Raw genomic sequence first — 27,282 nt, 5'->3', positions numbered from 1 at the left:
CCAGCAAAATACTAATTTTTCGTAATGAAATGTGTTAATTTGGAGCTTCGCGTATCCAGAAAGGCTCTCTATACACTCGAAAATAAAAGCGGGCCGAAAAACATACGCGCCAGAAGACCTTATATCTATACGGAGTAATCTACTTTACCACGATTCAAAACAGTTTAGTAAGCTGCTCTATGTAATGATGTTTTCCTGGGATTCATAGACCTAATAATAATAATGATATTTCAAAGAAAAGACACTGGCACTGGGTCCTAAAACAACTATTGTGCCCCTTTGATACACTACATCTACTAACTTTGGCATGATCGGTCAATCCTATAACCGACAGAAATTTTAAGAAATTCATCTGAGTCTTTCAGTATAGCATCTGATATTCAATATTCTCTCAGGTGCATTAACCTACCTATGCACATTGCCCCAAAATATGAATGGCGATTTCATTACTCTCCCCTCCGAATCTGCAGATAGTGTTCGTGGATTTCCCTAGCTTCCGCCTTTTCTTGGTGGGGTTTGCTTTTTTTGTCTCCAATGAATATACTGGAATACTCCATTTCTAGTAAATTCTCCCAGTACAATTCCTTCAACTGTTTCCTTTCTTTCCCTATTGTCGCGACCATGAACCCTTCCCGAGTGGGCAGAAGAGTTCTGGTCGACGAGGCGGTACTTCTCTACCTTTTCTGGCATACTCATCCACTGCCTTATTATTTTCTAACCCAATATGGTCCGGAATCCACAGTATCCTGACCCTATTATGCGTGTCAAGCGTTTTAAATTTATGAAGGCATTCTACACCAGTGATCCGTGGTGTTAAGGTAAATGTAAGAGGGACCATTCTCTTTAAGTCTACCCAACTACTCGCCTATGCCGACAATATCGATATCATGGGAAGAACCACCTGAGACGTACAAACTGCCTTCAACGAGATCGAGCAAGCGACTCGAGATCTGGGACTGAACACTGATGAAGGCAAAACGAAGTAGATGGTGGCAACGTCAGTGCCAAAACTAAAACCGATATAACGAACAACATCGAATCGCACTGGTCAAACGAAAAAAATAAAGTTAGGAGACTACAACTTTGAAACCATTGAAAATTTCGCCTATTCGCGATAACAGCTATGACCATGAAATCCACACACGGTTGTTGGCAGCCTACAGAGCCTATTCAGCTTACCAAAACTGTTCCGCTCGAAACGTCTCACCATAGGGTCGAAGGTCTTATTGTACAAGACAATAATCTTGCCAGTCCTCATGTATTCTTCGGGGACTTGGGTTCTTGGTAAGAAAAGTTGTGAACCCTTGGCCGCATTCGAGAGAAGAATCTTCCGAAGAATTTTTAACCTCCTGCATGAGAATGGACGATTCCGTAGCCTACATAACGACGAAATCTATGAGCGATACCATGACCGTCTAGTTGTGAATAACATCCGACTCAATAGGTTCCGGTGGGCGGCTCACTTAATCCGTATGGATGAGGATGATCCAGCCCGGAAAGTCTATAAGGGCAATATCTATGTTAGAAAAAGAAGACAAGGCAGACCCTGGCTGAGATGGAGCGACGGCATAAGCTAGGACGCCAGCAGCTATTAAGGATATGGAATTGGTGGACCCCGGCGCAAAACCGGGATGTCTGGAGTTCCTTATTAAGGCAAGACTAGACCGGATACCGGTTGTTGCGCCGTTGATGATCATGAATCTACTTTAGTAGACACAAGAGGAACTCCAAGTTTCTATTTAACTCATTTTTGCTCTAGTACCAAGGGCTATCGACAACCGGGTTATCGACAATTTAGATAAACACGGCTTCACTTCCTTCAGGGTATTAATATAGAGAGAAGGGGAGGAGAGGAGGAGGGGATTTTGATGAATTATTCTCAGCGGCCTAAACTAATCGTTAGGAACCGTAAGCAGGAAGGAGACTTCCATCACCATCAATTTCGCTAATTCTACGCTTGACATTCCTATCAGTAAATACTAAGCATATCTAATGATACCACTGCCGTAAAAGATATCCAGTTGTAAGGGCTCCCTTATCAAACACTAAGCCTCCAGGATCGCAATTAATCAGGACCAAATGGGTTTCATATGCAGGGCAGCAGGGCTACTTTTGTACAAATAGGGAGGAATCGCTGAGTCACTAGTTCTGTAAGCTGACTTTTTTCTTAACGAAGGAAATGCAAAAAAGACAGGCATTGATTATTCATGTATTTAATTTCACACGGACACACCACATACTCCGTGATGCAAACTCCTGCTAAGAGTTGGAGTGTTCAAGCTGGAATTGTCGAAGAGGAAGCCTACTTAGAACGCTTCGTTAGTGAAATAGAATGCGATCAGACCAATTGGACGAATTTGATTTAAGTAGCAAAAAGTGGTGAAGATAAGAGAAACGCAGTTAGAAAATATAGAAAAGAAAACGAGGAAAGCAGACTACTACTGTGTGATACTTATTTACTGGTCACGCGGGTTTTCCGACAATTTGGGTCCCCAGAAAAAATGCAGAACTATCTGGTTGTCCAGCTAGCCAAATACAACTTCTTAAGAAAAAATCGGCACCAAATGATATTCAAATTTTGGGAGTATTCCCCTAACCACGTCTTAACGAAAATCATACAATGTAGATACAAAGTCTTCTTCATTTTCAAATTTATGGCGCTTGTTTTGGGATTGGGATGGAAACGAGCGAAAAATAAATTAAATATATTTTTCTTTAAAATACCTAAACAGTTGATTTGAACGTGTTGTTGGTTTCAAGGCCTCGCGTGTATTCAGTTTCAATGAGAAACCACAGATACGTAACGTCGGTTCATGATTCTGTTCAACTATCAACAATAAGTTTCTAAATGTGGATTGCCTACAATAATATCCAGCAAATAACGTGCAATTACTTTAAACAATAACAAATTTATTTTGTTTTTTACAACATTACTAACTCCGGACAGGCAAATTGATCCAGAGTCGGAGATAGAATAATTGTACCGAAATAATGAGAAATGTGAACAGTTTGGAACAGTCCGCCATATTTATGCATGTATCTAAATACTTCTGGATAAATTTAGATTGGAGAATACACATTACGCCCCGATTATGCGCAAATATCATGCGATAATTAGATAGTAGGTGGCTAAATGTTCGAATGTTCAAAACATTGGCTGGATGAAGAACACACCAAAAATGTCGGGAAGTCACAGTTGTTTGTAATTAACTTACCGCCTTCCTCCTACATGCAGTTCATTAACAGGAGCCAAAGAATAATAAAGTGATTTAGGTTCGTATTTTTTTAACCCCGAAAAGCGCAATTACATCTTTAACATCCGCATCCGATCTTATACTCGTGGTTCTTCTTATAACTCATAATGTGGTTATTTGCAAAAATCACAGAAGCGAACAGGTCGCTGAACGGTTCAGTGGTGGAATTTTTAGCCATAATGGTTCATATACATATATATAAATGTACCACCCAAGCAAGTTTTCAGTCAGGAAGCGACCAAATCTCAATTATTTATCGATTGTTGTAGATTTCAATTTACGAGTCAATATATTCAAAAATACACTACGCCTACCCATCACCACCTGGACTTGCAAGAAACGTATAATCCTCTTCAGTGCCAATATGAGAGGAGATTTCACTGCTTTTTTGAGTCAGCAGTGTAGAAATACACTTTTTTCGCAAATCTGACATCGAAATATTGTATATAAAAATCGGAAAGTTCTTTATTAAAGTAGCACATCGCTGTGTTTCTACGCTTTCTGAAATATCTTTTGTATCAGCACACTGTGGTGTTAGCGGGAAGCCACCTTGCAGTTGGTATGACAACCTCCAAACTATAATACTTTTGCATGGAACTTCCTCCGGCGTATACCTCCTATTCGCTACTCAATGAGGCAGCAATAATTCCTTTGCCAAAAAGATGTCCCTGCTTCGTTGGCGCATCAGTTGAAGATCTCACTACTGCTTGAAACTCCGAAATGTAGCGTCACTTTAATCAAGACTTGTCACTTTCCACGTCCTTCAATATTTACCCGACGAGTGCAGTGAGAGTAACTCCATCCTGTTGACTTCTTCAGCCTTCTTCTTAGCTGCGAGGACCGCCACAACAACAAATCGCGAAGAAATTTTAAGACCTCATGCCTACCTATCCAATCTATAATACATGAATAATCCTTTCTTTAAGAACAGAGCCGCGAACTTCACCTCAACTGCCCCGTCTTTCCAACATCACATTACAGGCGTTACCAAAAGAGGGGGGGGGGGGGGTGGAATTAGCAAACATTGAATTCTGAGCTACTCAAAAAACAGCAGTATTTGCAAGTCGTACCAGTGCTGCTACCGCGATATGTCACCGAAGTGCGCGACATAATTACACAGCCTGTGGCAGGCAGCTCGTATATTCCCTCACGCGTGGAATTAATAAAGCGGAGGTGTACCAGACAGGAAGAGAAAATGAGACAGCTCATGGAGAACACATATATGGGTGACGAGAAACCCTCTCAATTACTCCGCCGCCTGCAGTGTCTCGGCGGTACTACAGTTTCGGAGCTGCTGATGAGGAGTCTCTGGGTAAGCCGCTTGCAGCCTGCTCTTCAATCGATTATGACGACGATGGATAGCCAGCCACTACAAACTGCAGCCGACATAGCTTATAAGGTCTAGGATTTAATGTCGACGCTACCGAATGCGTGACACCGTGTAACTAGACTTCCGGAAACGTTTCATCGTCTTCATGCCACCTATGTATATTCGACAAAAATATGAGAATAGGGTTCCTCATAGACACAGGTGCGATATATGCGTTTATCCCCGCTCAAAATTCCAAGGATCATGTAGAAAGACACGGTTTGGGCTTTCGGCTGCCAACGGAACACCATTTGCCACATACGGAATCGCTAACCTCACACTCAACCTCGGCCTTCGACGGGATTTCCAATGAAAATTTGTGATAGCAGACATTTCTAAACCCATACTCAGAGTAGATTTTTTTGGCACATTACGGACTTCTTCCAGATCTTCACAACGGTTGTCTTCGTGATTCAACAACTCTCCTTACTTACCAAGGAAAGTTGACAGAATGTACAATCCTGGCCATCACAACAATTACTGTCGGAACCTCTTATCATGATACCCTACATTAGTTTCGGGAAATAACTCGTCTGGATGGAACTGGAAAAATGGCGTGTGAACTAAAAACTATATAGTCACAATGCCAGCACCGCCAGTTGCTTTAAAACCCTGGTGATTAGCTCCGACCAAGCTGAACATCGCGAAAAAGGAACTCAATACCATGATCCAACTAGGAATGGCGCATCCACCAAATAGCCCTTGGGCTACACCCTTGCCTATGGTGCCTAAAAAGAATAACAAATAGAGACCGCGCGGAGATTATCACGCACTCAACGCGCGGCCTCCCGCCGACAAATACCAAGTTCGGAATATCCAAGATTTCACCCAAACGCTTTATGGTCAAACCGTCTGTGCAACAATAGACCTGGTAAGAGCATTTAACCAGATGCCGGTAGCTAAAGAAGATATACCAAAGACCGCCATCACAACACCGTTTGACCTTTACGATTTTCCGTTTATGACATTCGGCCTACGGAATGCGGCCCAGAAGTTCCAACGATTCATCGACGAGGCTTTGAGAGGTTTGGACTTCTGCTATGCATATATCGATGACATAACATATTAATCGCTTCATCTTCACATGAAGAGCACGCCAGCCACTGAAGAACTCTGTTCCAAAGTTTGGAAACAGTATGAAGTAGTCGTGAATCCCAGCAAATGCGGTTTTCGTTAGCACGAGGTCAGTTTTTTATGATACCTTATCCCAGAGGAGGGGACACTTCCCTTGCCAATCAATGTCAAAGCGATCCAAGCATACCAGCAACCAACCAACATGAAGCAGCTTAGAGTATTCTTGGGTGTGTTAAATTTTTACAGAAAGTTCATACCCAGAACAGCAACAGTACAGGCACCACTCAACGAGATTGTTCACGGCAAAATTAAAGGAAATTCACCAATCAACGGGACCTGTGAATCTACCGCAGCTTTTGAAACTTCCAAACCGCACTGAAACAGGCGACTCTGCTTGCACACTCAAAATCTGACGTACCTTTGGCTGTCTTCTGCGAAGCATCTGACTTCGTGGTTGTAGCAGTCCTCTAACAGTGGATTAATTGTTGCTGGCTTTCTTTTCAATAAAGCTCGAATCAGCGGAACATAGATACGGACCGCACGACCGGGAACTACTGATTATGTACCTAGTGATAAAACACTTTCGTCATATGCCGCTAACCTTCATCTTCCCCGTCCATCCTGCACGAATTAGGTTTTTTTGTGATTGTGCCGTTTACCAGTTTGGTTCCTTTGAGATTTAAATTTTCAATAGTATCAATCCGCCTCGAGACTTCACGTTTCGATTAGAGTAGTTTCCCCCAAGTGGGTTTAGTTTAGTTGACTATTGAGTCAAGGCACGTGATAACATTTCCGTGTCCTGACAGGGAGATAGTATTTGAGAACCAAGAACCCCGGATCACATCTCGCCGAATTGAATACTCTTTCCTCCCTCCCAAAACAACATTCCCTAGCCATGTATCGCGGCAAAGCAGAGCAGCCATAACGATAAAGTTCCCTTCCGTGGCCGAAGCTTGAATTTGGAATTTGATTATCCAAACCTCGAAACCAGCCAGGAAAATCACATCAACGTAACACCCTCACTGAGATCCGCGAACACATTACGCATGATAAATCAAAACTCATTGTACGTCTATAAACAATAACGAAGAATCTAAATATGATGAAAAGTCGATATAGTTTTCAAGGAGCTAAGATCATACTCATCAACGGCGCAATAACCGGTATCCGGTCTAGGCCTGCCTTAATAAGGAACTTCAGACATCTCGGTTTTGCGCCGAGGTCCACCAATTCGATATCCCTAAAAGCTGTCTGGCGTCCTGGCCTACGCTATCTTTCCATCTTAGGCAGGGTCTGCCTCGTCTTCTTTTTCTACCATAGATATTGCCCTTATAGACTTTCCGGATACAAATTAAGTGACCCGCCCCCCGGAACTTATTGAGTCGGATTTTATCCAAGGTCATGGTATCGCTCATAGATTTCGTCATTGTGTAGACTACGGAATCGTCCATCCTCATGTCGGGGCCAAAAATTCTTCGGAGGATTCTTCTCTCGAACGCGGCCAAGAGTTCGCAATTTTTCTTGCTAAGAACCCAAGTTTCCGAGGAATACATGAGGACTGGCAAGATCATAGTCTTGTACAGTAAAAGCTTTGACCCTATGGTGAGACGTTTCGAGCGGAACAGTTTTTGTAAGCTGAAATGGGCTCTGTTGGCTGACAACAACCGTGCGCGGATTTCATCATCGTAGCTGTTATCGGTTGTGATTTTCGATCCTAGATTGGAGAAATTGTCAACGGTCTCAAAGTTGTATTTTCCTATCCTTATTCTTCCTGTTTGACCAGAGCGGTTTGATGTTGGTGGTTGGTTGGTTTTCGGTACTGACGTTGCCACCACATACTTTGTCTTGCCTTCATTGATGTGCAGCCCAAGACCTTGCGCCGCCTGCTCGATCTGGATGGAGGCAGTTTGTACGTCTCGGGTGGTTCTTCCAATGATGTCGATATTGTCAGCATAGGCCAGTAATTGGATCGTACCTCAGCATCACGAATCACTATCTCAAGGGCCAGATTAAAAAGGGCGCATGATAGGGCATCCCCTTGTCGTAGACCGTTGTTGATGTCGAATGGTCTTGAAAGTGATCCTGCTGCTTTTATCTGACCTCGCACATTGGTCAGGGTCATCCTAGTCAGTCTTATTAACTTCGTCGGGATACCGAATTCTCTCATGCTATGCTATCTAGGCTGCTTTAAAGTCGATGAATAGATGGTGCAACTGCTGTCCGTATTCCAACAGTTTTTCCATCGCTTGCCGTAGAGAGAAAATCTGATCTATTGCTGATTTGCCTGGAGTGAAGCCTCTTTGGTGTGCACCAATAATGTTCTGGGCGTATGGGGCTATCCGGCCTAGCAAGATAGCGGAGAATATCTTATCGATGGTACTTAGCAACGTGATACCTCTATAATTTCTGCACTGTGTGATATTTCCCTTTTTATGTATGAGACAGATAATGCCTCGTTGCGAATTGTCAGGCATTGATTCGCTGTGCCATACCTTGAGCGCAAGTTGATGAACCACTTGGTGTAACTGGTCGCCTACATATTTAACCAATTCGGCTGTAATTCCATCGGCTCCTAGCGACTTATGGTTTTTAAGCCGCCGGATAGCACGGACTGTTTCTTCTATGCTTGGTGATGGCAGCACTTGTCCATCGTCTTCAGTTGGCAAGACCTCCAACTCGCCGATATTTTGGTTGTTGAGCAGTTCATCACAAAACCCATCGCTCCAATATTCCCATTCTGTCGGGAATTAGATTTCTCTCTTTTTCTCGGCAGGATGAGCATCGAGGTATATAAGGCTTCATCCTGCTGACTTGTTGGTAAAACTTCCGCGCCTGGTGCGGTTGCTCCCTGTACTTTTCGAGTTCACAGACCTGTTGGTTCTCCCAGGCTTCCTTCTTCCGTCTGTGAAGTCACTTCTCCGCTAGACGGAGTTCTTGGTAGGTCGTACCGCGTTTTTTGAGAATGCAACATTACTCGGTATGCAGCATTCTTCCGTTCCGTTGCTAGCTTATATTCATCGTCGAACCAGTCATTCCGGCTTTTCTTGCGGCTGGGGCCAGATATATTTGTGGCCATATCAATAATAGCGCTCTTCAGGTGGTTGTGAAGATCATTTGTTGATTCTTCATCTCCAGGGCATCTGTTAGCTGCGATTATTGTGGCATCCATTCCCTCTTATAGGTGTTACCGGGGGCTGTGTTGTAAATGGCTTCAGTATTCACTCTCACCTGATTGCCAGAGGGGATTGTAAGTGGTGATGATGATTATATGATCTGACATTCATCAATGCTACGAGGTGGCGATGTTCAATCAGCACGTGGTCAATTTGATTGAAAGTGGACCCGTCTGCAGAGGCCAATGTATGTTTGTGCACCGCTTTCCTCGCAAACCAGCTACTTCCAACAACCATTTCGTGCGATACTGCTACTGGATACTGGAGCTAAGATAATCGCCCTTAACAGGACCAGAAATAACGTATTGTTAGCGTTAAGCTTTGCATTTGACATTGTAAGATTACAAACAAACTTCCACTACTTAAATGGAGAAACCTGTGAACGATTCAATAAAAGAAATATATTTTCCACATAATATGTTACACTTATTTGTAAGTTGACGTGAAACAAGCATTTCTTGAGACTTGTTTATTTAAATATTTAATAGAAACATTTTTAATTCTAAAAGGCAAAGTAATGAGTGGAAATCACGCATGCAACTAACGCAAACCATGTTTCAATTGGAAACCTAAAAGGGAATCGAATTTGTAAACTAGTTTTTCTGCATAAATTGATTAGGTTGGAGGTGTAACCTGGGAATAATAATTTTGACGAGTGAACCCTCCAAATGGTTATATGTGTCCGCTTTTTTCTTGAACACAATCATGAATTTTCGTTTCAAGTAACCAATCCAATGTTTGAGAGGAATGGCGAACCTATGTAATGTTAAAAAGCGCAGAATAGAACATATTTGAACCCTGAGGCAACTATTTCAATGATTAATTCATGAGCTGAAATGTACAACTAAATGAGAATAATTTGAACGTTATTTATATGCTTTAAAAGTTTGAACATTTAAAATTAACTCCTGCCCAAACTAAACGCAATTTTTCTATTTTAATTTCAGTGTGCGTCTGAGTAATTCATGCAGCCACGTGAAAAACAATGTAAATCCTCCATTTCATGCATAATAAAATTAAATTTCATTCGATCAAAGCCGGCATCCGCGTCAATTCCGTTGCGTGCTCAATAATTGTACCGAAAAAAGTGGAATCTAAACCGGTCGCGAGTGTAATTCAGAGATTCCGTGCCCCAACGAACGACAAAATTCGGTTACAGAAATGGCAGAAATACCGCAGAAAGTAAACATGTCCGCGATAAACAAACACTCGCTGAATGAGAGGCCTCTGGGAAACATGTCAGCATTGCCAACTTCAACCGCATCGGGCTCCACTGTGATTACGCCTGCTCGCAGGTTGGCTGCCCGCCAAACGCTGAAATTAGCGATTCCCAAACTGCAAAACTTGAACGCAAATCTTGCAGCTCGTCAGGCGCAACAACTTACAGCACCGCCCGTTAGTAATGGAACAGTAAGAAGTGCTTCGCCGCTAGAAAGTCTGGGAACCGGAAAATTGTCCATAGGAAGCGGAGGATCACGTACCGGAAACTTGAGTTCGGCCGATTTAAAGAATAACAACGACATATTCGAATTTAAGAAGGAACTGTCGCCGCAGGAAAAATTGGGTAAGAAATATTTTCAAACATTCTTTGATATCTTTTCTTTTGTATAGTTGTATTTATTACTTATATAAATTCAGATAGGTTTCTCAATTAAAGTTCACAATATTCATCATTTCGGAATAATTTGGTTGCTATCTATTTTATGAGAGTAGGTAAATTCCAAAATTCATCCTCAGGTTTATTGGGTAGATTCCACTGGGTTGATCGTAGTCAGTCTAGGCCTGCATTAACAAGGGACTCCAGACATCCCGGTTTTGCGCCGAGGTCCAAAAATTCGATATCCCTAAAATCCGTCTGGCGTCCTGACCTACGCCATGGCTCCATCTCAGGCAGGGTCTACCTCGTCTTCTTTTTCTACCATATATATTGCCCTTATAGACTTTCCGGGCTGGATCATCCTCATCCATACGGATTAAGTGACCCGCCCACCGTAACCTATTGAGCCGGATTTTATCCAAGAACCATGCACGGATTTCATTGCTGCAGCTGTTATCAGTTGTGATTTTCAACCCAAGATAGGCGAAATTATCAACGGTCTCAAAGTTGTAGTCTTCTATCTTTATTCTACCCGTTTGACCAGTGCGGTTTGATGTTGTTGGTTGGCCACCATAAATTTTGTCTTGCCTTTATTGATGTGCAGCCCAAGAAATCGCTGTGATCGCCGCCTGCTCGATCTCGATGAAGGCAGTTTGTACGTCTTTCCCATGATGTTGATATCGTCAGGATAGGCCAGCGATTGGGTGGACTTAAAGAGAATCGTACCCCTTGCATTTATCTCAGCATCATGAATCACTTTCTCCACGGCAAGGTTCAAAGGCATCCCCTTGTCATAGACCGTCTTATCAATTTAGTCAGTCTTATCAATTTCGTTGAGATACCGAATTCTCTCATGGCCTCATGCTATTATAGGCGGCTTTATAGTCGATGAAAAGATAGTGCAACTGATGTACATAGTCCAAGAGTTTTTCCATCGCTTTCCGCAAAGAGAAAATCTGATCTGATGCTGATTTGTCTGGAGTGAATCCTCTTTGGTATGGGCCAGTGCTATTCTGGGCATATGGGTCTATTCGACCAAGCAAGGTAGCGGAAAATATCTTATAGATGGTACTCAGCAACGTGATACCTCTATAATTGCTGTACTGTGTGATATCTCCCTTTTTATATATGGGACAATTAATGCCTCTTTGCAGTAGTCAGCCATTGATTCGCGGTCTCACTGCTTGAGCACAAGTTGATGAACCACTTGGTCGGCTCCATATTTAACCAATTCGGCTGTAATTCCATCGGATCCTGGCGACTTATGATTTTTAAGTCGATGAATTGCACGGACTGTTTCTTCCATAATTTGTGGCGGCAGTATTTATCTGTCGTCTTCATTTGTCGGAACATCCAGCTCGCCGATGTTCTGGTTGTTCAGTAATTCATCAAAGTACTCAACCCATCGCTCCAATATACTCATTCTGTTGGAAATCAGATTTCCCTCTTTGTCTCGGCAGGATGAACGTCGGGGTATGTAAGGCTTCATCCTGCTGACTTGTTGGCAAAACTTCGGCGCCAGTGCGCTTGCTCCCTGTACTTTGATAGTTCACAGACTTGTTGGTTCTCCCAGGCTTCCTTCTTCCGTCTGAAATCGTTTCTCCGCTCGACGGAGCTCTTGGTAGGTCTCTGCGTGTGCCCGCGTTCTTTAAGAATGCAACATTACCCGATATGCGGCATTCTTCCGTTCCGTTGCTAGCTTACATTCATCGTCAAACCAGCCATTCCGGCTCCTTTTCCGGTTGGGGCGTATTTATGATAACGTTCTTCAGATGATTGTGAAGATCATTGATTGATGTTTCATCTCAAGGATCTCTGTTGACTGCGGTTATTGCGGCATCGATTTCCCTCTTATAAGTGTTGCGGAGGGCTGTGTTGTGGATGGCTTCAGTGTTAACTCTCACCTGATTGTCAAAGAGAATTCTAGGTTGTGTTGTTATTCGAGTTCGAAGCATTATGCCGTCGAGATAGTGATCCGAGCTACATTGCCCTCCAACCCCCGACCTGGAGGATCAGTTGGTACAATTTGTCCTGTTTTCGTTAAAAAAGAGCTCCTAGAGTCACCAAGTGAAGGTGGAGATAGGGTTTGGTAGTAGAGCTGTTGTTGTTGGTTCAGTAGTCGTTTTCCAAGTTTTATGCTCCTTCGTTGGTACCAATCCACGTTTCGCCCTGGGACCTATACTACCCTTTGACCACCGCCAAGAGTCAATGAAGGCAAAAGTGGCCGGTTCAACTGTAACACGGGGCACTGCGGGTAACAGGCTGAAGCTTTTCTAGATCACTCAACAAATCCCAACAGAATTTTCAGACAGTACAGTTTTCAAGCAAAAGAATATTCGTGTGGAATTTGGGCCTATCCGTCCGCATGTTGATTATGATACCGCTGAAGCCAGTCGCCATTCTATTAGATTAATGGAAGTCGAAAGTAATGTATCGTAAACGTGTGACTTGTCTCTGGTAGCCGTTTGTTGATCGGAACCACCTGAAAGAGCAGGTGGAGAACAATCAAGCCAGGATGTTTGGTCCACTATTTCATTTCCAGCTGCCATCGACGTAGTACACGTGCAGGTATAACTCTCTATTTAAAGTGATTGATTAGAAGTTTTCATGCAGACATGAGCTGATCACGCATGCATCAAGACACTACTTGATAGTTCTGCTGCGACATATATAAATAAATCAAAGAAATTTAAGACCTCCCAAAATCCCAAAATATTATCAACAGGAGGTATTGTATCTAAATCCCTTACCGCTTCCTTAGATATCTTGGGTCTTTCGCATAGTCTGGTTCGAACGATGGGGCCCACCATCCGCCTTTGAATATCGAAAACGGACTGTGATTGGTTTCTGGTATGTGTGCACAGTCTTCGGCACCGGTATCGAGTGCCCCCAAAGTGTTTGCTTTCTCTAAATCGAGCGAGAGTTCCAGAGATTTATGCTGGACATTCTAGGCCTTAGCGAAGTAATATGGCGGAAGTCTGGAGAGTATTCCTCTCCCTCTTGCCATACTAATCTGAATGCGCTTTTGTATTCTGTTAAACCAACTGGTAGAAGACGCGAATCCAGTGTCGGATTGTTGTTGATGACTGACGCTCTCCTGACCTGAGAGCCGGTTTCTTACAGACTTACAGACTGCAATATTTCGGTCCGGGTTACGGAGCATCACAATTTTGTAGTGCTATGCGCCAACGGAAACTTCCGATACAGTGGAAAAAACTTCACCACAGTTCTTAACCATCCACGTCCATCGTTCGTTACCGTAACATGCGAACACGGGCTGTTCCTTCAAACAGAAAAGAAATCATTTCAGCCATCGATGCACTAAAACGGAATAAAGCCGCTGGGCTAGACGGTGTCCCAGGAGAGTAATTTATCGCTGCACCTGCAGCTACTACAGACCTTTCCCAGAGAGTGAAGCGGATAGTCGTTAAGACTCTTAAGAAGGACACCGGAATGTGACATCTGGAGGGGTGTCTGCATGCTCCTTGCCATAGCAAAGATAATAGCTAAAATAATTTTGGAACGGATCAAAGAATATGACAAGAGCTTGATCGATAGAGAACAGACTGGTTTCCGCTCCGGATCTTCGTGCATTGATCACATCCATACTCTATCAATCATTTTGGAACAGTGAGCAGAGTTTAGATCTTTGCTTCATCTACCATTATCGATTTCGAAAAAGCTTTTGATAGCATCTAGCAAGCTCTACGAAGAAATGCCGGACAAACTGATAGCTATTACCAGAGCGACGTATGATTACGCAAAATGTCACGCCCTGCATTGAGGTGAGGGTCCTTCATGCTGCCTTGTCCGGAGGATGTTGACGAGTTCAATGGGCTATGACATCTTGAATACGCTGATAACATCTGTTTCATCATCATCAACGGCGCAACAACCGATATCCGGTCTAGGCCTGCCTTAATAAGGAACTCCAGACATCCCGGTTTCGCGCCGAGCAATTCGATATCCCTAAAAGCTGTCTGGCGTCCTGACCCACGCCATCGCTCCATCTTAGGCAGGGTCTGCCTCGTCTTCTTTTTCTACCATAGATATTGCCCTTATAGACTTTCCGGGTGGGATCATCCTCATCCATACGGATTAAGTGACCCGCCCACCGTAACCTATTGATCCGGATTTTATCCACAACCGGACGGTCATGGTGTCGCTCATAGATTTCGTCATTGTGTAGGCTACGGAATCGTCCATCCTCATGTAGGGGGCCAAAAATTCTTCTGAGGATTCTTCTCTCGAACGCGGCCAAGAGTTCGCAATTTTTCTTGCTAAGAACCCAAGTTTCCGAGGAATACATGAGGACTGGCAAGATCATAGTCTTGTACAGTAAGAGCTTTGACCCTATGGTGAGACGTTTCGAGCGGAACAGTCTTTGTAAGCTGAAATAGGCTCTGTTGGCTGACAACAACCGTGCGCGGATTTCATCATCGCAGTTGTTATCGGTTGTGATTTTCGACCCTAGATAGGAGAAATTGTCAACGGTCTCAAAGTTGTATTCTCCTATCCTTATTCTTGTTCGTATTTGTGTTTGACCAGTGCAGTTTGATGTTGTTGGTTGATTCGTCTTCGGTGCTGACGTTGCCACCATATATTTTGTCTTGCCTTCACTGATGTGCAGCCCAAGATCTCGCGCCGCCTGCTCGATCTGGATGAAGGCAGTTTGTAGATCTCGGGTGGTTCTTCCCATGATGTCGATATCGTCAGCATAGGCCAGTAGTTGGGTGGACTTGAAGAGGATCGTACCTCTTGCATTTACCTCGGCATCACGGATCACTTTCTCGAGGGCCAGGTTAAAGAGGACGCATGATAGCGCATCCCCTTGTCGTAGACCGTTGTTGATGTCGAATGGTCTTAAGAGTGATCCTACTGCTTTTGTCTGGCCTCGCACATTGGTCAGGGTCAGCCTAGCCAGTCTTATTAATTTCGTCGGGATACCGAATTCTCCCATGGCCGTGTACAGTTTTACCCTGGCTATGTTATCATAGGCGGCTTTAAAGTCGATGAATAGATGGTGCAACTGGTGTCCATATTCCAACAGTTTTTCCATCGCTTGCCGCAGAGAGAAAATCTGATCTGTTGCTGATTTGCCTGGAGTGAAGCCTCTTTGGTATGGGCCAATGATGTTCTGGGCGTATGGGGCTATCCGGCCTAGCAAGATAGTGGAGAATATCTTATAGATGGTACTCAGCAACGTGATACCTCTATAATTGCTGCACTGTGTGATATCTCCCTTTTTATGTATGAGACAGATAATGCCTCGTTGCCAATCGTCAGGCATTGATTCGCTGTCCCATACCTTGAGCACAAGTTGATGAACCATTTGGTGTAACTGGTCGCCTCCATATTTAACCAATTCGGCTGTAATTCCATCGGCTCCTGGCGACTTATGATTTTTTAGCCGATGAATTGCACGGACTGTTTCTCCTAAACTTGGTGGTGGCAGTATTTGTCCGTCGTCTTCAGTTGGCGGGACCTCCAACTCGCCGATGTTCTGGTTGTTCAGTAGCTCATCAAAGTACTCAACCCATCGCTCTAATATGCCCATTCTGTCGGAAATCAGATTTCCCTCTTTGTCTCGGCAGGATGAGCATCGAGGTGTATAAGGTTTCATCCTGCTGACTTGTTGGTAAAACTTTCGCGCCTGGTGCGGTTGCTCCCTGTACTTTTCTAGTTCACAGACTTGTTGGTTCTCCCAGGCTTCCTTTTCCGTCTGTGAAGTCGCTTCTCCGCTCGACGGAGTTTGTGATAAGTCTCTGCGCGTGCCCGCGTTCTTTGAGAATGCAACATTACTCGGTATGCGGCATTCTTCCGTTCCGTTACTAGCTTACATTCATCGTCAAACCAGCCGTTCCGACTCCTTTTGCGGCTGGGGCCAAGTATGTTTGTGGCCGTATCCATGATAACGTTCTTCAGGTGATTGTGAAGATCATTTGTTGATGCTTCATCTCTAGGTCCTCTGTTGAGTGCGGTTATTGCGGCATCCATTTCCCTCTTATAGGTGTCGCGGAGGGTTGTGTTGTGGATGGCTTCAGTGTTCACTCTCACCTGATTGTCAGAGGGGATTCTAGGTGGTATTGTTACTCGAGCTCGGAGCAATATGCCAACGAGATAGTGATCCGAGTCTATATTGGCCCCCCTATATGTTCTGACATTCATCAAGGCTGAGAGGTGGCGGCGTTCGATCAACACGTGGTCAATTTGGTTGAAAGTGGTCCCGTCTGGAGAGGCCCACGTATGTTTGTGGACCGCTTTCCGCGCAAACCAGGTACTTCCAACAACCATTTCGTGTGACCCTGCTAATTGAATAGTCCGCAGTCCGTTATCATTTGTTTTTTCGTGTAAGCTATGGGAGCCAACGTATCGCCTGAATACGGGCTCCTTCCCCACTTGGCTGTTAAAATCCCCAAGTATGATTTTGATATCATATCTGGGACAGGCTTCGAGGGTTCGTTCTACTGCCTCGTAGAAGGTATCCTTCTCCGACTCTGCAGTCTCCTCTGTAGGGGCGTGAACGTTTATGAGGCTTATATTTCTAAACTTGCCTCGCAAGCGCAGAGTGCATAGCCGTTCGCTTATGTTTTCAAAGCCGATAACAGCAGGTTTCATTTTTTGGCTGACTAAAAAACCTACTCCGAGCACATGGTTTACTGGATGACCGCTAAAATATATGGTGTAGTGGCTCTTCTCCAGGAAACCGGTCCCTGTCCATCGCATCTCTTGCAACGCTGTTATATCAGCCCTATATTGGAACAGGGTATCGGCTAGCTGCTCGTCAGCTTCATCTCTGTACAGAGAGCGCACGTTCCATGAGAAAATGCGCAAATCGTTATTCCGTGTTCTTTGCCGGGTCCGTCGTTTTAAAATTCGTCCTTTCCGAGGCTCCTGTTGTGGCTTCGTAACAAGTTGTTTTCCGTGTAGGGTTGTCAGCCCTACCCAACCCCCAATCTGGAGGACCAGTTGGTACAATTTTTAACAAATTTAATATCTGTTTGCTCTTCCAAAACAGGTTCCTATTGCTCCCAAACGCGTTCATTATATCTATGATGAGAATTGCCGTCCTACTTTGCTACTTTCCGTTGTTCCAAAATCCTCATCAATATTCATATATCAATGATTAGTTGTCTATTCATATCGACCATCTTATAGCTAAACAATAAGAAATGTTCGGTCCACTGCTACTAAACTTCACTAACTGACCAAATATCTTAATTCTTAGTAATACAGATAACAGGATAACTTATTACATGGCTCGCCTCTTACTTTTCTATTCAATCAGTGCAGTGTTTCCTTTGATGATAGAATATCCCATTCACTTTTTTCTCCTCCGCCACAATTCTGGGACCCGTATTGTTTTTAGTCAACGATTTTCTTCTCTCATGCTCGTTATACGCCTTTAGCGGCTTTGAGCTCTTTTCCTCTATGCTGATCCTCTTGCCATCTATATTGGTACTAACATATCGCGTTTCTCTTAATTCAATTTAGACGGCCCGGCTGCTCCAGTAATATGTTGGCACTGGCGTATCTAAGCTCCATCCTTGGCATAACTTTCGACGATAAGTTCGGCTTCGACAGCTTTCCTTTTATGATTTCTGTCCAACGTTCTCAATACTTCTCTCTACTTTTTAATTCATTCGTGCATGTGAAAAAACTGGAATCAGTCGGGCATGACAAAGGTAACAGGATGAAATGAATAATATTTTTTTGTAGTTTTTTCGTATCGCGGCAAATCCTCCCATGTTGCGTTCTTTCTTCTTTTTCTTTAGCCTTTGTCGCGTTCATAATCGGGGTCGGCTCTATCTAATGCCTGATCTGGGTGTAATATCAAGGCTTTTGAATTCCCATCCAGCGTATCAAGCCACCGTTGTTTCGGACTGCCTTTTGGTCGTTTACCAACGACTTCGATATTCAGACCAATCTTGGCAAGTGAGTCCTCGTTAGCACGAATTGCGTGACCATACCATCGAAAACGCCTCTCTCGCAATTTTTCCACGATCGGTGCAACCCCGAAACGATCGCGGATATCCCATTTTGGATGTGATCAAAACGTGTGACGCCACTAGTCCAACGCAACATTTTCGTCTCCATTATCGCAAAACGCCGATCATTGTATTTAATTGTCGGCCAACACTCAGAACCATAGAGAGCGACAGGACGGATGACATATCGGCAAATTTTAGATTTGAGACGTTCGTTGATACGCTGATCACAAAGAACACCAGTTGTGGAGCGCCTTTTCATCCAGCTTGCGTTAATACGTGAAGCAATTTCATAACGCAGTTCTCAATTGGCTGATAGCGTTAATCCGAGGTATTTAAATCGCTCAGTTCTGGGCAGATCACTGCCGCTGACAGTGATTGTGTCTGTTTCAGTTTTGTTTAGTTTCAATCTGAGACCGTGTTGCATGAGACGATCATTCCATTTTTGGACAAGTTGCTCAAGATAATTTTTGCTATTAAATGTTAGGAAAACATTATCTACATTAAGGGGGTCATCCCGTGTGTCGGGTTGGAGAAATCGATTTTTTTTTGCATGAATTGTATCTATATATAGTGGAGAATATATGGGCAAAAGGATTTTCCGATATTCCGAGTCCTTCAGAAATTACAGGGTTAAACAGGTAAGGAGTTTGCAGCCGCGGCTAGAGTACTCGATGAGAAAGAGCATCGAATCTTTTTATGCCTGTTAGTTTTTTACCTGAGCCTTATAAATTTGAACACAGGTATAAATATAAAAAGATGAAAAACCAATCAATCGTCTAAACTTATTTGCTGTTTAGAATAAAAATGATAATCCAGTCTAGAGTGAGCACTGAAAGGCGTTCAAGTTATACTCAGTTATATTTTGTTGTAAGTATTGTGCTGTTTTTGTGTTCAGTGATTTTTTTAAATGGATCGTACGAAGGGAGATCCCTTTAACGTTCAACGTCATGCTCGCACTAAAAAACGAGTATTTCATGGAAATCGATAGTTATCAGAGAAGAAAAAGGACTTCGCATCAACATCAGCAAAGAAACTTTTAGCAAGCATGAACATGGATGTTCCAATTGCGACAAGTTTTGTATATTGTATATTGGATTTTGGTGGAGTTTTCTCCGGTAATTCTGCAAATTTCTGTAAATAATGAAATACACGTAGTAGTAAAAAAGGAATACGTAAGACATGTCGAGAAAAGAATGGGAACGCGGCTTAGAAATGCAAAGAAGAATCACAAAGGCATTGGTGGAAAAGGGGCTGGAAAACTTACTGATAAGGACCTCACTACATTTTCTGGGCTAGCTATTCGTCGACACGCAAATTCGATAGAAGAAATGAAGCAAGAAATTTGGGAAACTTTCTTCCATAAACGTTCTACAGACGAAAATCCTCAGCATCAAAATTGTCCAGCAAGCGAGGACAGTTGGTGCAAATGGCGCAAAGCGGATGCTGAAGGAGAACTGGATAGTTTTCACCACGAGAAGGCACCTTTGACTGAAGGAGTTCAAACAGTCATCAAACCAATCTATGAAGATTTGTCACGAGATGATCTCTTGAACAGATGTTTAGGGGCAGAGACCCAGAATAACAATGAGTCGTTAAATGCATTGACCTGGATTTTCGCTCCTAAACACCTTCATTCTGGGGCCAAGGTCGTAGAAATAGCCACTTTTCTGGCTGTAATTATTTTCAATGAAGGATTCAATGGCATTCTCAAAATCCTAGTGACAATGGGATGTCAAGTTGGTCACATATGTCAGGTTTATGCCGACCGCCGTAATGAAGCGTGAATTTGGCGGTCCGAATGACCATCGACTGACCTCGCTAAAAGAGCCACAATTGACACCAGAGAGCAACAATCGACCTTACAAGACTTTTTTGAAGAAACGGAGGGTGCTCTCTATGGACCAGGTATAGCAGATTAATGGTGGGCTAAAATTTTACTGTTGATAATCACATTTAAATTTTCAAATGCGTTTTTCTCGAAACTGCATCTTGAAAATCGGCTGCCACCATAGCTCAAAATCTATCCAACCAAATTCTTTGAAATTTTCACGGCTTCTTTAGTATATATTTCTACGGTCCGCAAACTAGGATAATTGCAATCGGACAGGTAGTTTTTTTTTTTATTCATAAAAAAAGCCGTAAAAAAACACCAAAATCCAAAAAATTTAGTTTAAAAGCCCACCAAAAATTTAGCTTTTAATATTTTCCAATTATCCTAGTTTGCGGACCGTGGAATATTGTCCACATTAAAATGCCGTTTATTTTTTTTTCTCAGATGAACACAGCGCCCTCCAGCGTGGCAGCAGAAAAATACTTTTTTTTGGAGATGGGTGCATAAATTAACACCTATTCCGAAAATTAGCTACGAAATCAAGCTGAAAAACTTATCACATATACTAGAGATATCAGTAAACATATGGTGAAAAAATCACGTTTCTATCTTTATCCAGTCCTTCAAAATAATTTTTCAAAAAAAGGCAAAAAATGACCCCCTTAAGCAGTGTGTAGGACGCTGGACGTTGGATGTCCCGTGTGATGGTGTCCATAACAAGAACAAAGAGGAATGGTGAGAGGACGCTTCCTTGATGAACACCAACAAAGACACGAAATCGTTTTGATACACCCGCCACACAATTGAACCCAGCGCACGAGTTCTTCTGGCACTAAGTGTTGTCGTAAAGCATACCAGATGAGTTCGTGTGGCACACGGTTGAACGCTTTCTCTAGATCCAGAAATGCAATGTAAAGAGGGCGATGCTTCTCACGGTGTTTCCCCATGAGTAACTGCGCAGCGTGTATTACGTCAGTAGTTCCGCAGTTTTTGATAAATCCGGCTCAATACACGGTTACTTCAACGATTTCGCGAATACGATTGTGAAGAATGCGTTCAAAAATCTTCATAGTATGGGAAAGTAACCGGATCGGACGGTAATTTGAACATTCTGCTGGACTTTCTTTCTTTTTCCATATTGGAGCAGGGGTACTTTCTTCCCAGTCAGATGTTGTTCTTCCTTCCTGAATAACCCGATTAAAGAATTCACTGAGCCACAATTTTGGGTCCCAGCTCTTCGCTTTCCAGAGCTTAGATGGGATGTCGTCAGGTCCTCTGGTTTTCCTCGATTTCATTCGCCTCCGAAATTTCAGTTGCGCTGCCAGGTAAAACTGGTCCAAATGTCGCCTATGATTATGGAATTGGAGGATAACCAAATTCTTCAGTTGAAATCTGCTCGAAGTATTTTCGCCATCTATCCGTTGCGGCTCGATGGTTTGTAAGCAAAGTACCCTTCTTATCATTAACGCAACAGAGGTGTTCGATATCCTGTATACGCTCGTTACGGCGAGCTCCTGTGTATAAGGAACCGGATGTTGCACGTCTCGTGTGACAGTGTCCATAACAAGAACAAAAACGGAGACATGAAGCGGTTTTGATATCCTCTCCACACTTCACACTTTTCTTTTCGGGTCGTGGTGGAGCAATTTAATGCGGAGAATGACTTTTTCCGGTACTAGGTGTTGTCGCAGACCATAGCAGATGAGTTCGTGTGGCACACGACTAAACGTTTTCTCCAGATCCATAAATGCAATGAAAAGAGGGCAATGTTTCTCACGGTGTCTCTTCATGAGTAACCGCACCGCGTGTATTGCTAATGTTACTATTGAAACTGAATTAAAAGAAGTTGAATTTTCACCACATAATAGCAAGAGCTTCACTTAAGGTAAATTACACCATTTTATCTTATAATAGTACAATTCATTGATAATAGTATCATTCGCTATAATTCCAGAACAAAGGATGTATAGGATTAGACCCACTGAACTGCTTTTCTGTATTTTTATATTGAAATGCGGATGATTTCATCTATATTCATGAAGTAAATCTGAGTCTTTTTAAATTAAACAATTATAAATCACCCTGCCAAAATCTGCTCGCAACGAATCAAGTTGACAAGATCTTCGATGACATGAAGTATTCGCAAGAAAAACGTTTAAAATGTTGCATATTTTTTGTCAATACCCCTCAATTTGTTTATTCTCATGTCAAGTTATATATATACATTTTCGCATGTATCCCATTGACAAATTTTTGAATATTTTCCAATCACATGTTTGGTTTCACAGTAAATTCTTTCATCGAAACTTGTGAAAAATTCGTAGCGTAAATGCGCCAATTTTAGGTTCATAGCCGAAATAAAAATTTAAGAAAGGACATTTGGAGTCAAAAATGTAGAAGAAATCTTTTCAGATTGCGTATACGACCAAACAATCTAAGTTTGATTTAAAATTTGCCCCATAAAATTTGCTTGAAACTTATATATGTACTCGAAGTAGTTTAAAAGTAGGCGTAAGTAAAAAATTAAGTAATTAAAAATTGAGAAAGAAGAAAATCAATGAAAGATATTTTTATTTATTCTTTTATGTAAATAAGATCTTGCTGGATGTCAAGAAGTGTTTGCCTTAATTTCGCAGTTATATGATTACGCCTGCGATTACGCCCTCACGGCTTCTCAGTTAAGGATTTTTTTATACTCATTTGCAAACTAAAACTTACATTCTCCCGAAGATATTTATACTTTGTCTTTTTGCTCTATTTTTCAGAAAGTTCACCGATATTTTCTGATTTCGCCGACTTAACTGCTTCCATGTCCGCTGGAGGACACGCTTCTTCACCTAGTTTTAGCCGTTTATTAAGTTTAAGCCCATCAGCATTACGAAATCATAAACTTGATAAGGTAAGAATTACAAGAAATAAATGTTAATAGCCAATTATTTTCGTTAAAAAGTATTTAATGCGGGAAGCACTGCTTCTCACAATTCACTTCTTCAAAGCTACATTATTTTGAATAGGCAAACGACTCCACCTTTTCAAGGTTTTGTGTAAAGCAAATTCTTATTAAATTCGGTTTGCTGCCTGTCTGTCTATCACACGCACTCCTCTCAGGAACAAAATTTGGTAGGAACCCCCATATATGCAATGAGTAACAGCGTTCTACGTTGAATTCAAGGGAGTCCCTACATATGCAAAAGGAGGGTGAGGTGAATTTTTTGCGAATATGCCTTGTGGGATATCAAATGAAAAGTGTCGATTGATATTTTCGAAATCTGGCCTCAGTTCTGATATTTGATGCAAAAGGGGGGAGCACAGGAGCTGGGAAATAATTATTTCTCTCGAGGACCCATTCCCAGAAGTTATCCAACCAGAAATTTTTTTTAAAAAACACGTATTTGCGATCATAGAGTGTTTAGACTCCGGGATACCCTTCATGCTCAATAAAGTAGGCAACTAACTTCGTTAGCGGTGCCCCAAAAGTTTAAGTAAGTTCGACTTTCGTTTGAATTCAATTTTGAATGTTGATTACTAATTTACCAGGGCTGAAAAGCCCGTATACTAACACACAGATAATTTTTAGTTAACCCTAACCTTCAAAAGATACGTGTACAAATTTGACAGCTGTCAGACGTTTAGTGTGTGTGATAGAGCTTTTTAAGTAAAGCAACTCTTGTTAGTTTCAAGAAAATGGATAGAAAGGAATTTCGTGTTTGAATGAAGCGTTGCTTCTTGGTGAAAAAAATACTGTTGAAGCCAGGCCTCGGCTTGATAAACATTATTCAGACTTTGCACCAGGAAAATTGACCATTGGAAGTGGTTTGCTAAGTTCAAACGAGGCGAAATGAGCACCAAAGACCATGTACGCAGTGAACGCCCCCAAAGAGGTTGTTACTAGAGAAAACATCAAAAAAGTCCACAAAATAATTTTGGTTGACCGCAAAGTGAAGTTGATCGAGAGTGCTGAGGCACTAAAGATACCAAAGGAACGTGTTGGACATATCGTGCATGATTGTTTGCGTATGCAAAAGCTCTGTTCAAAGTGGGTGCCGCGCAAGCTTACAATTGTACAAAAACAGCAACGAGTTTGCGATTCTGAGCAGTGTTTGAGGCTTGCGTCCATATGTGACAATAGACAAAACATGGCTCCATTACTTCACACCAGAATCGAAACGACCGTCATCTGAGTGGACTGCACAGGATGAACCGAATCTAAAACGTGGAAAGACGCAATAGTTGGCTGGCAAGGATACGGTATCAGTATTTTGGGATACGCATGGTATATATTCATATATTCATCAACTATCTTGATCAGCTCCCTTTGAAGAAAAAGAAAGTGTTGTTTCATTAAGACACGTATCATAAATCAATGAAAACAATGGCAAAATTGCATGAATTGTGTTTCGAATTGCTTGCGCATCCACTATATTCTCCAGATGTGGCCCCAGTGACTTTTTCCTATTCTCAGATATCGCTGGAAAGAAATTTAGCATAGATGAAGAGGCAATTGCCGAAACTGACGCCTATATTGAGGCTATAATCATTGTATCGCCCTCGAAGACAACTGAATTGAATAATAAAATTAAATTTTATAATTTTTTTTCCATGTAAGCTTACGAATTTTTCAGCCCACCTTGTATAAAGTGATATTTTCTTGCATTAAGGGGAAGAAATATGTGTATTTATTGACTGCTTTAAATTATTGGCGGTATTCCCTAGTGGTTCGGCGTGCCCGATCCTCCTGCCCTATACTATTCCAGGGAGTCTCTGAATGCTGCTGCCGACAGTACCTCCAAACCAAGTTTCATCCAGCCGGCGTTTAACTCGCTTCTCCCCCGACGCCCCACTATACCTTGCCACCACAGTACCGCAAGCTAACATCTGGATCATTCCGGATTTGCTTTCTACTAACTCTATCGGCTTTCCAATGTAAGTCACTTCACCACCCAAGTAAATCTCCACATATTGGATGGCTTCTCCTACCTCTTGTCTTCAATCTACCTTTTGGCTGCGAAGGGTTTCCATGAAACCTTCCCAAAGAAGTAACCCATGAGAAAACTTCCGCGCAGCTAGTCGACCTTCATCAATGAATGCTTTGGTAGCTTTTTCAAAATATGAGAGGACTAAAGGCCACTATGTTGTGTTTCAATTTATCTGCCCCGGCTTTTTGGCATAACATCATGTGCACTTCTGAAGTATGGCTGATGGATAGGATTTAGAATTCTGAGCTCCTTGAAGACTGCCTTGTTGGTAGAGACGCCTTGATCTCTATTAAGCTACTCTTCAGCAGCGAACACGACAAATTATCGAAAGTTCTAACTACTGTTTTCTATCTCTTCCCGTTATTATTTGCAGTGACTTCAATCTTCCTATATTACCCTACCTGCTATTCTTCTCATTGTTCTGCTTCTCTCTTTTATCTACTATTATACGCAGCTGCCACTTTTCAGTTCAACCTCCATAGAAATTACTTGAATAGTACTCTTGATCTTCTCCATCTCTATCCTACTTGTGTGTTATTTTTCAATCTTGAATCTGGCGGATCAATTTTCCTTGCTTCTCATGGAATTCTGTGTTGGCTTTTCTCTTGTATTTGACACTAATCAGCTCAGATGGGTCATTTTGGCCATCCCCATGTTACGCCGTAGAAAGAAAATTCCGGCTCGGGTGAAATTTATGCGGAAAAAACCGGGCTCGGGGTAAAAATTACAATGGCTTGGGGTGAACATTATATATAACTCCCTTTTATTCAAATTTATATCCCCACGTTTCCATCCCCCCAGGCCTGTGCGCTTACTTGAAATAATGAATGGCAGCTGCTCCCAACCAAGTTTTCAGTGTAAAGTTCTTCAGAATTTTCTCGAGGCTTATTTAGCTAAAGAGTGAGCTGCGTTCACTGATTAAGTATTGTCTCTGCAAGCTCGCTAGTTGGCGAAACAAAGTCAAACCCGCCAGTTGGCTCAGAATCAGCATCAATCCACAACTGAACCAAAAACAGAGGGAAGCATACCCCTTGATATATTCAACGAGTTTGGAACAAATCCATTTACGAGTTGTAGGCTAGAGTAAAAAGCACTATCTAACGGATTAGCTTACTGGTCAGCGAGAATGATAAAAGTAACATTTTATGACGTCCGTGCATACAACTACCTTAATGGTCCTGCAGAATTTTTAAGTTCTTCATAAGAAACATCATTGGAGAATACCAGGTGAACCGTAAGCTAGAAGGACAAACACTAGGCCAATTATTTTACTGTCAAATAAGTGCTCGGAACAAGAAGGTCAAAACAATGAGTTAACTTCTTCTTATTCAGAGGCCAATTAAATAAAATACCGCATATCTAGGATATAAATTACCAAAGTGTACGCTTTATTTGAACATGGATGTAGAATCAATGTATTTGTACTCTACAAGTTGTAAAAATCACTGAATTCGAATCCACCCAGGAGCCATCAAGTCACGGCAGACGAATAAATCTGTGGAACGCATGCTTTCCACTTCAATAGAAAGCTATCCAGCCAGAAAGGAATGTACGGCAATTATCACTTGGAGAAACTTTCACTACTAAGGGGGTTACAAGGTGAATCCTGTCCATCAGCATCCCCTCCCCTTATCCTTACTAAGAGAGCGGAAGAGAGGAAAACTGATGACGTGGACACTACTGGTCTAATCCGAAAACGGAACCAAGCGGTTGAGAGGCTCTGAATCTGGGAAGGTGCCCAGCCCACGGCAAAGGGAATCACTGCAGAAGAACGTGAAGCTGCTTGGCAATGAGAGCCTGGACGTGGCTGCACCGCCAAGTTTGGTAGTCACCAGAACCTTCGGCGTCAGGTGAGGACAAACTGGTAGTCCCGTTGAGACCCTCACTGGACACAGCAGAATCTTCAGTCACCGGTAATGCACGTAAAAGTCGTAAAACCTTGCTTTATTGTGTTGCGCACCCACACCCACGCTTCCTACGGGTACTAGGCCCGGTGTCCCGGGAGTGATCAAATCAG

The sequence above is a fragment of the Hermetia illucens genome, chromosome 2, assembly GCF_905115235.1.
Source record: "Hermetia illucens chromosome 2, iHerIll2.2.curated.20191125, whole genome shotgun sequence".
Classification (NCBI taxonomy): Eukaryota; Metazoa; Arthropoda; class Insecta; order Diptera; family Stratiomyidae; genus Hermetia; species Hermetia illucens.
Note: the sequence above shows the minus strand (reverse complement) of the source record.